A 14,467-nucleotide genomic window follows, 5' to 3' on the forward strand; every position below is an offset into this window, starting at 1 on the left:
TGTTCTGCTGTGTGATGCGGTGTGATGCGGTGTGATGTGGTGTGATGCTGTGTGATGCTGTGTTCTGATGCTGTGTTCTGATGCGGTGTGATGCTGTTATCTGCTTCGTGATGCGGTGTGATGCGGTGTTCTGCTGTGTGCTGCAGTGTGCTGCAGTGTTCTGCTGTGTGATGCGGTGTTCTGTGTGATGCGTTGTGATACTGTGTTCTGCTGTGTTATGCTGTGTGCTGCGGTGTTCTGCTGTGTGATGTGGTGTTCTGCTGCATGATGCTGTGTTCTGCTGTGTGATGCTGTGGTCTGCTGTGTGGTGTGGTGTTCTGCTGTGTGATGTGGTGTTCTGCTGTGTGATGCGGTGTGATGTGGTGTGATGCTATGTTCTGCCGTGTTCTGCTGTGCGATGCTGTGTTCTGCTGTGTGATGCGGTGTTCTGCGGTGTGCTGTGGTGTTCTGCTGTGTGATGCGGTGTGATGCGGTGTGATGCGGTGTGATGCGGTGTGAGGCTGTGTTCTGCCATGTGATGCGGTGTGATGCTATGTTCTGTGTGATGATGTGTGATGCTGTGTGATGCTGTGCTGTGTTGCTGTGCTGTGTGCTGTGCTGTGGTGTGATGCTGTGTTCTGCTGTGTTCTGCTGTGTGATGCGGTGTTCTGCTGTGTGCTGTGGTGTTCTGCTGTGTGATGCGGTGTGATGCTGTGTTCTGCCATGTGATGCGGTGTGAGGCTGTGTTCTGCCGTGTTCTGCTGTGTGATGCGGTGTGATGCTGTGTTCTGCTGTGTTCTGCCGTGTTCTGCTGTGTTCTACTGTGTGATGCTGTGTTCTGCTGTGTTGGGCAGTGTTATGCTGTGTGATGCTGTGTTCTGCTGTGTTATGTGGTGTGATGCTGTGTTCTGCTATGTGATGTGGTGTGATGCTGTGTTCTGCTGTGTGATGCTGTGTTCTGCTGTGTGCTGCGGTGTTCTGCTGTGTGATGCTGTGTTCTGCTGTGTGATGTGGTGTGATGCTGTGTTCTTCCGTGTGATGTGGTGTGATGCTGTGTTCTGCTGTGTGATGCCGTGCGATGCTGTGTTCTGCTGTGTGATGCGGTGCAATGCTGTGTTCTGCTGTGTGATGCTGTGTGATGCGGTGTGCTGCTGTGTGCTGCTGTGTGCTGTGGTCTTCTGCTGTGTGATGCGGTGTGATGCTGTGTTCGGCCGAGTGATGCGGTGTGATGCTGTGTTCTGCCGTGTCATGTGGTGTGGTTCCGTGTCCTGCCGTGTTCTACTGTGTGATGCGGTGCGATGCTGTGTGATGTGGTGCGATGCTGTGTTCTGCTCTGTGATGCCGTGTTCTGCTGTGTGATGCGGTGTTCTGCTGTGTGCTGTGGTGTTCTGCTGTGCGATGCAGTGTTCTGCTGTGCGATGCAGTGTTCTGCTGTGTGATGCTGTGTTCTGCTGTGTGATGCTGTGTTCTGCTGTGTGATGCTGTGTCCTGCTGTGTGCTGCGGTGTTCTGCTGTGTGCTGCGGTGTTCTGCTGTGTGATGCTGTGCTCTGCTGTGTGGTGTGGTGTCTGCTGTGTGGTGTGGTGTTCTGCTGTGTGATGCTGTGTGATGTCGTGTGATCAGTGATGCTGTGTTCAGCCGTGTTCTGCCGTGTTCTGCTGTGTGATGTTGTGTTCTGCTGTGTGATGTTGTGTTCTGCTGTGTGATGTGGTGTGATGCTGTGTGCTGCAGTGTTCTGCTGTGTGATGCTGTGTTCTGCTGTGTGGTGTGGTGTTCTGCTGTGTGGTGTGGTGTTGTGCTGTGTGATGCTATGTTCTGCCGTGTTCTGCTGTGTGCTGTGGTGTTCTGCTGTGTGGTGCAGTGTTTTGCTGTGTGATGCAGTGTTCTGCTGTGTGCTGTGGTGGGCTGTGGTGTTCTGTGGTGTTCTGTGGTGTTCTGAGGTGTGCTGTGGTGTTTTGCCGTGTGCTGTCATGTTCTGTGGTGTTCTGCCGTGTGCTGTGGTGTTCTGTGGTGTTCTGCCCTGTGATGTGATATTCTGTGGTGTTCTGCCGTATGCTGTGGTGTTCTGTGGTGTTCTTCTGTGTGCTGTGGTGTTCTGCCATGTGCTGTGGTGTGCTGTGGTGTTCTGTGGTGTTCTGCCGTGTGATGCGGTGTCATGCTGTGTTCTGCTGTGTGCTGCAGTGGGGTGCGGTGTTCTGCTGTGTGATGCGGTGTTCTGCTGTGTGCTGCTGTGTGATGCGGTGTTCTGCTGTGTCATGCGGCGTTCTGCTGTGTTCTGTGGTGTTCTGCCGTGTGCTGTGGCGTTCTGCTGTGTGATGCGCTGTGCTGCTGTGTTCTGCTGTGCGATGCGGTGTTCTGCTATGCGATGCTGTGTTCTGCGGTGTGATGCTGTGTTCTGCAGTTTGATGCTGTGTTCTGCTGTGTGATGCGGTGCGCTGCTGTGTTCTGCTGTGTTCTGCTGTGTTCTGCTGTGTTCTGCTGTGTGATACGGTGTTCTGCTGTGTTCTGTGGTGTTCTGCCGTGTGCTGTGGTGTTCTGCCGTGTGCTGTGGTGTTCTGCTGTGTTCTGTGGTGTTCTGCCATGTGCTGTGGTGTTCTGCTGTGGGATGCTGTGTTCTGCTGTGTGATACGGTGTTCTGCTGTGTTCTGTGGTGTTCTGCCATGTGCTGTGGTGTTCTGCCGTGTGCTGTGGTGTGATGCGGTGTTCTGTGGTGTTCTGTCGTGTGCTGTGATGTTCTGCCATGTGCTGTGGTGCTCTGCCGTGTGCTGTGGTGCTCTGCCGTGTGCTGTGGTGTGATGCGGTGTGATGCGGTGTGATGCGTTGTGATGCGGTGTTCTGGCGTGTGCTGTGGTGTTCTGCCATGTGCTGTGGTGTGATTCGGTGTGATGCGGCATGATGCGTTGTGATGCGGTGTGATGCGGTGTGATGCGGTGTGATGCAGCATGATGCGGTGTGCTGCGGTGTGATGCGGTGTTCTGCCGTGTGCTGTGGTGTGATGCGGTGTGATGCGGAGTGATGCGGTGTGATGCGGTGTTCTGGCGTGTGCTGTGGTGTTCTGCCATGTGCTGTGGTGTTCTGCCGTGTGCTGTGGTGTGATGCGGTGTGATGCGGCGTGATGCGGCGTGATGCGGTGTGATGCGGTGTGATGCGGCGTGATGCGGCATGATGCGGTGTGATGCGGTGTTCTGGCGTGTGCTGTGGTGTTCTGCCATGTGCTGTGGTGTTCTGCCGTGTGCTGTGGTGTGATGCGGTGTGATGCGGTGTTCTGGCGTGTGCTGTGGTGTTCTGCCATGTGCTGTGGTGTGATGCGGTGTGATGCGGTGTGATGCGGTGTGATGCGGCATGATGCGGTGTGATGCGGTGTGATGCGTTGTGATGCGGTGTTCTGGCGTGTGCTGTGGTGTGATGCGGTGTGATGCGGCATGATGCGGTGTGATGCGGTGTGATGCGTTGTGATGCGGTGTGATGCGGTGTGATGCGGTGTGATGCAGCATGATGCGGTGTGCTGCGGGGTGATGCGGTGTTCTGCCGTGTGCTGTGGTGTGATGCGGTGTGATGCGGAGTGATGCGGTGTGATGCGGTGTTCTGGCGTGTGCTGTGGTGTTCTGCCATGTGCTGTGGTGTTCTGCCGTGTGCTGTGGTGTGATGCGGTGTGATGCGGCGTGATGCGGCGTGATGCGGTGTGATGCGGTGTGATGCGGCGTGATGCGGCATGATGCGGTGTGATGCGGTGTTCTGGCGTGTGCTGTGGTGTTCTGCCATGTGCTGTGGTGTTCTGCCGTGTGCTGTGGTGTGATGCGGTGTGATGCGGTGTGATGCGGCGTGATGTGGCGTGATGCGGTGTGATGCGGTGTGATGCGTTGTGATGCGGTGTTCTGGCGTGTGCTGTGGTGTGATGCGGTGTGATGCGGTGTGATGCGGTGTGATGCGGTGTGATGCAGCATGATGCGGTGTGATGCAGTGTGATGCGGTGTTCTGCCATGTGCTGTGGTGTGATGCGGTGTGATGCGGAGTGATGCGGTGTTCTGGCGTGTGCTGTGGTGTTCTGCCATGTGCTGTGGTGTTCTGCCGTGTGCTGTGGTGTGATGCGGTGTGATGCGGTGTGATGCGGCGTGATGCGGTGTGATGCGGTGTGATGCGGCGTGATGCGGTGTGATGCGGCGTGATGCGGTGTGATGCGGTGTTCTGGCGTGTGCTGTGGTGTTCTGCCGTGTGCTGTGGTGTTCTGCCGTGTGCTGTGGTGTGATGCGGTGTGATGCGGTGTGATGCGGCGTGATGCGGCGTGATGCGGCGTGATGCGATGTGATGCGGCGTGATGCGGCGTGATGCGGCGTGATGCGGTGTGATGCGGTGTGATGCGGCGTGATGCGGTGTGATGCGGTGTGATGCGGCGTGATGCGGTGTGATGCGGCGTGATGCGGCGTGATGCGGTGTGATGCGGCGTGATGTGGTGTGATGCGGTGTGATGCGGTGTGAACGCGGCGTGATGCGGCGTGATGCGGTGTGATGCGGTGTGATGCGGTGTGATGCGGTGTGATGCGGCGTGATGTGGTGTGATGCGGTGTGATGCGGCGTGATGCGGCGTGATGCGGCGTGATGCGGCGTGATGCGGTGTGATGCGGCGTGATGCGGTGTGATGCGGCGTGATGCGGCGTGATGCGGCGTGATGCGGTGTGATGCGGCGTGATGCGGTGTGATGCGGTGTGATGCGGCGTGATGTGGTGTGATGCGGTGTGATGCGGCGTGATGCGGTGTGATGCGGTGTGATGCGGTGTGATGCGGTGTGATGCGTTGTGATGCGGTGTTCTGGCTCCGGTGAGTCCGAAAATGTGACCAATGGGAAAAGATTTGTATTCAACGTTGTCCTTGAGAAAGATGTTCATATTTAACAATCATGGATTGATTGTGGTGGTGGGAAGACCTAACTCAATCACTTCATACATCACAGTGATCTGAAGCACATTTTAACTCCTGAAAACTACACCAATAAAACGTCTTTCAAAATCAGTTTCTCTGAAAATTCTGTTCAATTATACACACCTTTAAGGTATAAACGGCACACTGCTCACTGAGTCCCATACTCGGAGTCGCGACGGCAATCACCTTTAAGCTGTCTATCCTGGGTTTGAAACCCGACCCAGCAATAAAGTGTCATCCTGGTGTTTCACAGGCAGGATGATCCATCAAGGTGTGTGTCCATGTCGACCCTCGGACGGACGCTAGATGGGAGTCACGTGTGCTGGTTTTCGTTGCTGGACATTAAAGATCCCACGATGTCCTTCGCGAAGAGTAGGTGAGTTATCACCGGCATCCTGACCAAACGACAAATTCCTGCCCTCACTGCTAAGAAGGCAATGGTAAACCACCCAGTATCACTCATGCCAAGCAGCCAAGGACCTGACTTAAGTGGGGCACACAATCAATAAATCAATCAATGTTCTCAAGCACTTTCTCTCTTTTCTAATTCTCTACTTTCCCTCCATTTCTCTCTTTTCTAATTCTCTACTTTCCCTCCATTTCTCTCTTTTCTAATTCTCTACTTTTTCCCTCTATTTCTCTCTTTTATAAATCTCTACTTTCCCTCCATTTCTCTCTTTTCTAATTCTCTACTTTTCCCCTTCATTTCTCTCTTTTCTAAATCTCTACTTTCCCTCCATTTCTCTCTTTTCTAATTCTCTACTTTCACTCCATTTCTCTCTTTTCTAATTCTCTACTTTCCCCCCATTTCTCTCTTTTCGAATTCTCTACTTTCCCTCCATTTCTCTCTTTTCTAATTCTCTACTTCCCCTCCATTTCTCTCTTTTCTAATTCTCTACTTTCCCTCCATTTCTCTCTTTTCTAATTCTCTACTTTCCCTCCATTTCTCTCTTTTCTAATTCTCTACTTTCCCTCCATTTCTCTCTTTTCTAATTCTCTACTTTCCCTCCATTTCTCTCTTTTCTAATTCTCTACTTTCCCTCCATTTCTCTCTTTTCTAATTCTCTACTTTCCCTCCATTTCACTCTTTTCTAATTCTCTACTTTTCCCCTTCATTTCTCTCTTTTCTAAATCACTACTTTCCCTCCATTTCTCTCTTTTATAATTCTCTACTTTTACCCTTCATTTCTCTCTTTTCTAATTCTCTACTTTCCCTCCATTTCTCTCTTTTCTAATTCTCTACTTTCCCTCCATTTCTCTCTTTTCTAATTCTCTACTTTCCCTCCATTTCTCTCTTTTCTAATTCTCTACGTTCCCTCCATTTCTCTCTTTTCTAATTCTCTACTTTTCCCCTTCATTTCTCTCTTTTCTAATTCTCTACTTTCCCTCCATTTCTCTCTTTTCTAATTCTCTACTTTTACCCTTCATTTCTCTCTTTTCTAATTCTCTACTTTCCCTCCATTTCTCTCTTTTCTAATTCTCTACTTTCCCTCCATTTCTCTCTTTTCTAATTCTCTACTTTCCCTCCATTTCTCTCTTTTCTAATTCTCTACTTTCCCTCCATTTACCTCTTTTCTAATTCTCTACTTTCCCTCCATTTCTCTCTTTTCTAATTCTCTACTTTCCCTCCATTTCTCTCTTTTCTAATTCTCTACTTTCCCTCCATTTCTCTCTTTTCTAATTCTCTACTTTTCCCCTCCATTTCTCTCTTTTCTAAATCTCTACCTTCCCTCCATTTCTCTCTTTTCTAATTCTCTACTTTTCCCCTTCATTTCTCTCTTTTCTAATTCTCTACTTTCCCTCCATTTCTCTCTTTTCTAATTCTCTACCTTCCCTCCATTTCTCTCTTTTCTAATTCCCTACTTTCCCTCCATTTCTCTCTTTTCTAATTCCCTACTTTCCCTCCATTTCTCTCTTTTCCAATTCTCTACTTTCCCTCCATTTCTCTCTTTTCTAATTCTCTACTTTCCCTCCATTTCTCTCTTTTCTAATTCTCTACTTTCCCTCCATTTCTCTCTTTTCTAATTCTCTACTTTCCCTCCATTTCTCTCTTTTCTAATTCTCTACTTTCCCTCCATTTCTCTCTTTTCTAATTCTCTACTTTCCCTCCATTTCACTCTTTTCTAATTCTCTACTTTCCCTCCATTTCTCTCTTTTCTAATTCTCTACTTTCCCTCCATTTCTCTCTTTTCCAATTCTCTACTTTCCCTCCATTTCTCTCTTTTCTAATTCACTACTTTCCCTCCATTTCTCTCTTTTCTAATTCTCTACTTTCCCTCCATTTCTCTCTTTTCCAATTCTCTACTTTCCCTCCATTTCTCTATTTTCTAATTCTCTACTTTCCCTCCATTTCTCTCTTTTCTAATTCTCTACTTTCCCTCCATTTCTCTCTTTTCTAATTCTCTACTTTCCCTCCATTTCTCTCTTTTCTAATTCTCTACTTTCCCTCCATTTCTCTATTTTCTAATTCTCTACTTTCCCTCCATTTCTCTCTTTTCTAATTCTCTACTTTTCCCCTTCATTTCTCTCTTTTCTAATTCTCTACTTTCCCTCCATTTCTCACTTTTCTAATTCTCTACTTTCCCTCCATTTCTCTCTTTTCGAATTCTCTACTTTCCCTCCATTTCTCTCTTTTCCAATTCTCTACTTTCCCTCCATTTCTCTCTTTTCCAATTCTCTACTTTCCCTCCATTTCTCTCTTTTCTAATTCTCTACTTTTCCCCTTCATTTCTCTCTTTTCTAATTCTCTACTTTCCCTCCATTTCTATCTTTTCCAATTCTCTACTTTCCCTCCATTTCTCTCTTTTCTAATTCTCTACTTTCCCTCAATTTCTCTCTTTTCCAATTCTCTACTTTCCCTCCATTTCTCTCTTTTCTAATTCTCTACTTTCCCTCCATTTCTCGCTTTTCTAATTCTCTACTTTCCCTCCATTTCTCTCTTTTCCAATTCTCTACTTTTCCCCTTCATTTCTCTCTTTTCTAATTCTCTACTTTCCCTCCATTTCTCTCTTTTCCAATTCTCTACTTTCCCTCCATTTCTCTCTTTTCTAATTCTCTACTTTCCCTCCATTTCTCTCTTTTCCAATTCTCTACTTTCCCCTTCATTTCTCTCTTTTCTAATTCTCTACTTTCCCTCAATTTCTCTCTTTTCCAATTCTCTACTTTCCCTCCATTTCTCTCTTTTCTAATTCTCTACTTTCCCTCCATTTCACTCTTTTCTAATTCTCTACTTTCCCTCCATTTCTCTCTTTTCCAATTCTCTACTTTCCCTCCATTTCTCTATTTTCTAATTCTCTACTTTCCCTCCATTTCTCTCTTTTCTAATTCTCTACTTTCCCTCCATTTCTCCCTTTTCTAATTCTCTACTTTCCCTCCATTTCTCTCTTTTCTAATTCTCTACTTTCCCTCCATTTCTCTATTTTCTAATTCTCTACTTTCCCTCCATTTCTCTCTTTTCTAATTCTCTACTTTTCCCCTTCATTTCTCTCTTTTCTAATTCTCTACTTTCCCTCCATTTCTCACTTTTCTAATTCTCTACTTTCCCTCCATTTCTCTCTTTTCGAATTCTCTACTTTCCCTCCATTTCTCTCTTTTCCAATTCTCTACTTTCCCTCCATTTCTCTCTTTTCCAATTCTCTACTTTCCCTCCATTTCTCTCTTTTCTAATTCTCTACTTTTCCCCTTCATTTCTCGCTTTTCTAATTCTCTACTTTCCCTCCATTTCTATCTTTTCCAATTCTCTACTTTCCCTCAATTTCTCTCTTTTCTAATTCTCTACTTTCCCTCCATTTCTCTCTTTTCCAATTCTCTACTTTCCCTCCATTTCTCTCTTTTCCAATTCTCTACTTTCCCTCCATTTCTCTCTTTTCTAATTCTCTACTTTCCCTCCATTTCTCTCTTTTCTAATTCTCTACTTTCCCTCAATTTCTCTCTTTTCCAATTCTCTACTTTCCCTCCATTTCTCTCTTTTCTAATTCTCTACTTTCCCTCCATTTCTCACTTTTCTAATTCTCTACTTTCCCTCCATTTCTCTCTTTTCCAATTCTCTACTTTTCCCCTTCATTTCTCTCTTTTCTAATTCTCTACTTTCCCTCCATTTCTCTCTTTTCCAATTCTCTACTTTCCCTCCATTTCTCTCTTTTCTAATTCTCTACTTTCCCTCCATTTCTCTCTTTTCCAATTCTCTACTTTTCCCCTTCATTTCTCACTTTTCTAATTCTCTACTTTCCCTCAATTTCTCTCTTTTCCAATTCTCTACTTTCCCTCCATTTCTCTCTTTTCTAATTCTCTACTTTCCCTCCATTTCACTCTTTTCTAATTCTCTACTTTCCCTCCATTTCTCTCTTTTCCAATTCTCTACTTTTCCCCTTCATTTCTCTCTTTTCTAATTCTCTACTTTCCCTCCATTTCTCTCTTTTCCAATTCTCTACTTTCCCTCCATTTCTCTCTTTTCTAATTCTCTACTTTCCCTCCATTTCTCTCTTTTCCAATTCTCTACTTTTCCCCTTCATTTCTCACTTTTCTAATTCTCTACTTTCCCTCAATTTCTCTCTTTTCCAATTCTCTACTTTCCCTCCATTTCTCTCTTTTCTAATTCTCTACTTTCCCTCCATTTCTCTCTTTTCTAATTCTCTACTTTCCCTCCATTTCTCTCTTTTCCAATTCTCTACTTTTCCCCTTCATTTCTCTCTTTTCTAATTCTCTACTTTCCCTCCATTTCTCTCTTTTCCAATTCTCTACTTTCCCTCCATTTCTCTCTTTTCTAATTCTCTACTTTCCCTCCATTTCTCGCTTTTCTAATTCTCTACTTTCCCTCCATTTCTCTCTTTTCTAATTCCCTACTTTCCCTCCATTTCTCTTTTCTAATTCGCTACTTTCCCTCCATTTCTCTCTTTTCTAATTCTCTACTTTCCCTCCATTTCTCTATTTTCCAATTCTCTACTTTTCCCCTTCATTTCTCTCTTTTCCAATTCTCTACTTTCCCTCCATTTCTCTCTTTTCTAATTCTCTACTTTCCCTCCATTTCTCTCTTTTCCAATTCTCTACTTTCCCTCCATTTCTCTCTTTTCTAATTCTCTACTTTCCCTCCATTTCTCTCTTTTCTAATTCTCTACTTTCCCTCCATTTCTCTCTTTTCCAATTCTCTACTTTCCCTCCATTTCTCTCTTTTCTAATTCTCTACTTTCCCTCCATTTCTCCCTTTTCTAATTCTCTACTTTCCCTCCATTTCTCTATTTTCCAATTCTCTACTTTTCCCCTTCATTTCTCTCTTTTCCAATTCACTACTTTCCCTCCATTTCTCCCTTTTCTAATTCTCTACTTTCCCTCCATTTCTCTCTTTTCTAATTCTCTACTTTCCCTCCATTTCTCTCTTTTCTAATTCTCTACTTTCCCTCCATTTCTCTCTTTTCTAATTCTCTACTTTCCCTCCATTTCTCTCTTTTCCAATTCTCTACTTTCCCTCCATTTCTCTCTTTTCTAATTCTCTACTTTCCCTCCATTTCTCTCTTTTCTAATTCTCTACTTTCCCTCCATTTCTCTCTTTTCTAATTCTCTACTTTCCCTCCATTTCTCTCTTTTCTAATTCTCTACTTTCCCTCCATTTCTCTCTTTTCTAATTCTCTACTTTCCCTCCATTTCTCTCTTTTCCAATTCTCTACTTTCCCTCCATTTCTCTCTTTTCTAATTCTCTACTTTCCCTCCATTTCTCTCTTTTCCAATTCTCTACTTTCCCTCCATTTCTCTCTTTTCTAATTCTCTACTTTCCCTCCATTTCTCTCTTTTCTAATTCTCTACTTTCCCTCCATTTCTCTCTTTTCTAATTCTCTACTTTCCCTCCATTTCTCTCTTTTCTAATTCTCTACTTTCCCTCCATTTCTCTCTTTTCTAATTCTCTACCTTCCCTCCATTTCTCTCTTTTCCAATTCTCTACTTTTCCCCTTCATTTCTCGCTTTTCTAATTCTCTACTTTCCCTCCATTTCTCTCTTTTCTAATTCTCTACTTTCCCTCCATTTCTCTCTTTTCTAATTCTCTACTTTCCCTCCATTTCTCTCTTTTCTAATTCTCTACCTTCCCTCCATTTCTCTCTTTTCCAATTCTCTACTTTTCCCCTTCATTTCTCGCTTTTCTAATTCTCTACTTTCCCTCCATTTCTCTCTTTTCTAATTCTCTACTTTCCCTCCATTTCTCTCTTTTCTAATTCTCTACCTTCCCTCCATTTCTCTCTTTTCCAATTCTCTACTTTTCCCCTTCATTTCTCGCTTTTCTAAATCTCTACTTTCCCTCCATTTCTCTCTTTTCTAATTCTCTACTTTCCCTCCATTTCTCTCTTTTCTAATTCTCTACTTTCCCTCCATTTCTCTCTTTCATTTCACCTGTCTGATTTGATGCTTATTCAGACGCATTGGAAAAACAAAAAAAAATAGCATTAAGTAATATAATCTTTCCTTTGGGTGCAGACAAAGACAACGATGAAAAAAACGGACACGTGACGCTTCATGCACAATGGGCACAGGTTCGGTCGCGACTGTCAATGGAAACAAAATGGCGTCAAATTGCAAGTTGTCGCTCCTCCTCGTGTATTGGGACTCCACTGCTGACCCACATCACTGTGTACTCGTACAAAGCAGATTTTGTGTATTATATCGTATTTGGAAGGTAGGCTTTCCTTTGCTGTGTCGTCATATGAGAGTAACATTGGGCAAAATTCTACCACCCTCACACCTCCGCCACCTTCTCGAAATACCTTGTTGGTCCCAGTTGTTACATGTTCAGTATCTGAACGTCTGCACCAGAGGGTTCCCTGCCTGGCGGTGTAACTGGCAATTTCAAATCAAAATGTTCAGGATAACAAACAGAAAGAACCAGAGTGGTGTAATGGTTTGAACGTCCGCTAAGAATCTGGAAGGGTCGGTGGTTCAAGCCCCTACCCGAGTCATACCAAATACTTTAAAATGGCGCGTGTTGCTTCGTTGCTTGACGTTCAGGCATTTAAAAGGACAGAGCAAGGACAATCCCCATAGGTTGGCATCCATGGGTAGAAGAAAATACCTCCTTAGGAAATGCCCCGCTTCGTGCGGAGAAGGAAATGCCCCGCTTCGTGCGGAGAGAAAAGCGGCACCATTGTTGTGGAGTCGCTGGTACCCAGAAGGCCCCTGTGAATGACGGAACTTCCCCTAAGCTCAGTGGCTGTTTTGTGTCTCGTGTAGTCGTCTGTATGTCTGTGTGTGTGAGATGTGTGATTCCTTGTTACTTCGGCTTGCCAACGAATGACTCTTCTTCCAAATAAGTGTCATTGTTCTGATCACGTGGGTGTTGACGTGTTCTCTTCTCCCATTCCTCCCCTGCCTCTGTCTTTCTCCTGCGGAGAGGCATGGCACGCACCTCTCTCTAATCTCTCAACTTCACTTTCGATTGTAAGGTGCACATCAAAATTAAGATGTCTCATTTTGTAAGAATAAGGTGCGCCTTAGAATCGGGTAAAGGTGGTGTATATGTACGTAAAGGGTTAGGGGAGATTGTGTCCCACCTTATCCTAGAATGCCCTACACAAAATGTTAAAATACGACAGTACACCTGACACTTTTCTAGGAATGACATTCCAAGACAATAACTAATTTCTCATTACAAACTTAAGACAGAAGATTAAATCTACATACATTCGTTCGCAGTTTAAATGTTTCCAGCTCATGATGCGTACTGATCCATAATAATCAGATATACCTTGTGCAGCTGCCGCAAGCAGAAGGAAATCGGTTTGGGAGTTCTTTTTGTCATGGCATGAGGAACCAAAATGTTGACCGATGCCAAAGGCTCCCGAGTACAAAATAGGGACAGATGGTTTAGATGATCCGCCTCACAATTTGTGCGGAGTCCCGACAAGTGCAGTCGGTGCTTAGAGCTGTCAAAATGTATTGGCATCGAAAATATCTTGGAAATAAGTCCTGGAGCTCCAAGCAGTACACAACAACGGACGGCCAGGTATGAACAGCCTTGCGTAGCACGCTCCATTGGCACAAATGCCAAGAAGCCAAATGTTTTCTCTTTTCCAGCATTGGAAACAGAAAGAACTAGATGGTATTTATAGAATACTTTACCTGCACATTCAACTTGTTGCGAGCCAACTCTTCTGTTTTTGAACATTTTTTTCCTTTGATCCAATATGGCCGCCAGACCAAGTGAGTGATGACATCATAAATTTATATTCTCTAATATAATTGTTGCATGGGTCACGCTCAATACATTTCAAACTGATCAGACTAAGCGTTGTCCCTGTCGAATTATGACGCCATAATTATGGCACCAATGACGTCATCGTTAACAACACCTATTCCCCATATGGAATTCTTTACAATGAGCCATGTTTCAATTTTTTTCCATGGAGCGGTTTTGGAGATATAGAGGTGCAACGTTTTTCGGTTTTTTCAAAATGGCGCCTGTACCACATGACCTATGACGTTATAATTATCATTAATACATTTTACAGGAGGAGCCGCACATATTCTCAAAATTTCGTGTCCATCAGACCAGCAGTTGCAGTGGAATTTTTGTTTTATTCATACTGATCAGATCAAGCGTTATACTTGTCAAATTATGACATCATAATTAAGGCACCGATGACATCACCATCAACATATCTTATTCCACATGATGAGTACTTGACAATGAGCCATGTATCAATATTTTCCATTAAGCGGTTTGGGAGATATAGAGGTGTAACGTTTTTCCAAGATGGCGTCCGTACCACGTGACCTATGACGTCATAATTATGAATTAAAACATTCTGCAGGTGGAGGCGCTTCTATGGTAAAATTTCGCGTCAATCGGACCAACGGTTGCCGAGAAAATGAATTTTTAAAATGCAGACACGTACGGCACACAGCACACGGCACACAGCACACGGCACACGTACGCAACTGATTGTTTAACCCTGCTTTTCGCTTTGCGAGCATAGGGTAACAAGGTCCGGGCTCTGCAGTTGCCTTTCTCACCAGGGGCAACCCTCACCCCATTATTCAGAAGTCCGGCGCAATGTTCATCCTATAGATCATCCCAAGCTCTTTACTCTTTTCTTGACAATTTACCATGCCAGCGTCTCTCTAACTCTAACCTTAGCACTTTGCCATGTCATTATATGTCCTTCTAAATCAATAATCTGTCAACATGCCAATCAGTTGTGGCATTGTCCATTTGGCCACTGCTGATCTAGCCAATGGAATGTGGCAATGCCAGCTTTTTACGCCAACCAATGCAACTCTTAGCTCATTACCAACATTGTCCAAGCATCCATGCTCCAGCACCTGGTGGTGGAAGAACAAAGGTTTCGAAATGCATGCTCCTCTTCAGACCTCAGGTTACGGTAATGTACCTTTAACAGGTACACACATTTGTTGGAAGGTTTTATTGCCCCAGGTAGTGGACCATTTTATGGACTGCAGAAATATTTTTACCACCTGATTATGTTTTCATTTAACAGCCTCAAAATATCTACCATGAACCCATATTGCTCAACACCTTTGGTGGCGGAGGTAACCAGAACGGCACTTAGAAGAGCGCATATCTCCCCCCGGGC

Source organism: Myxine glutinosa, chromosome 13, assembly GCF_964187855.1.
Source record: "Myxine glutinosa chromosome 13, kmMyxGlut1.1, whole genome shotgun sequence".
Classification (NCBI taxonomy): Eukaryota; Metazoa; Chordata; class Myxini; order Myxiniformes; family Myxinidae; genus Myxine; species Myxine glutinosa.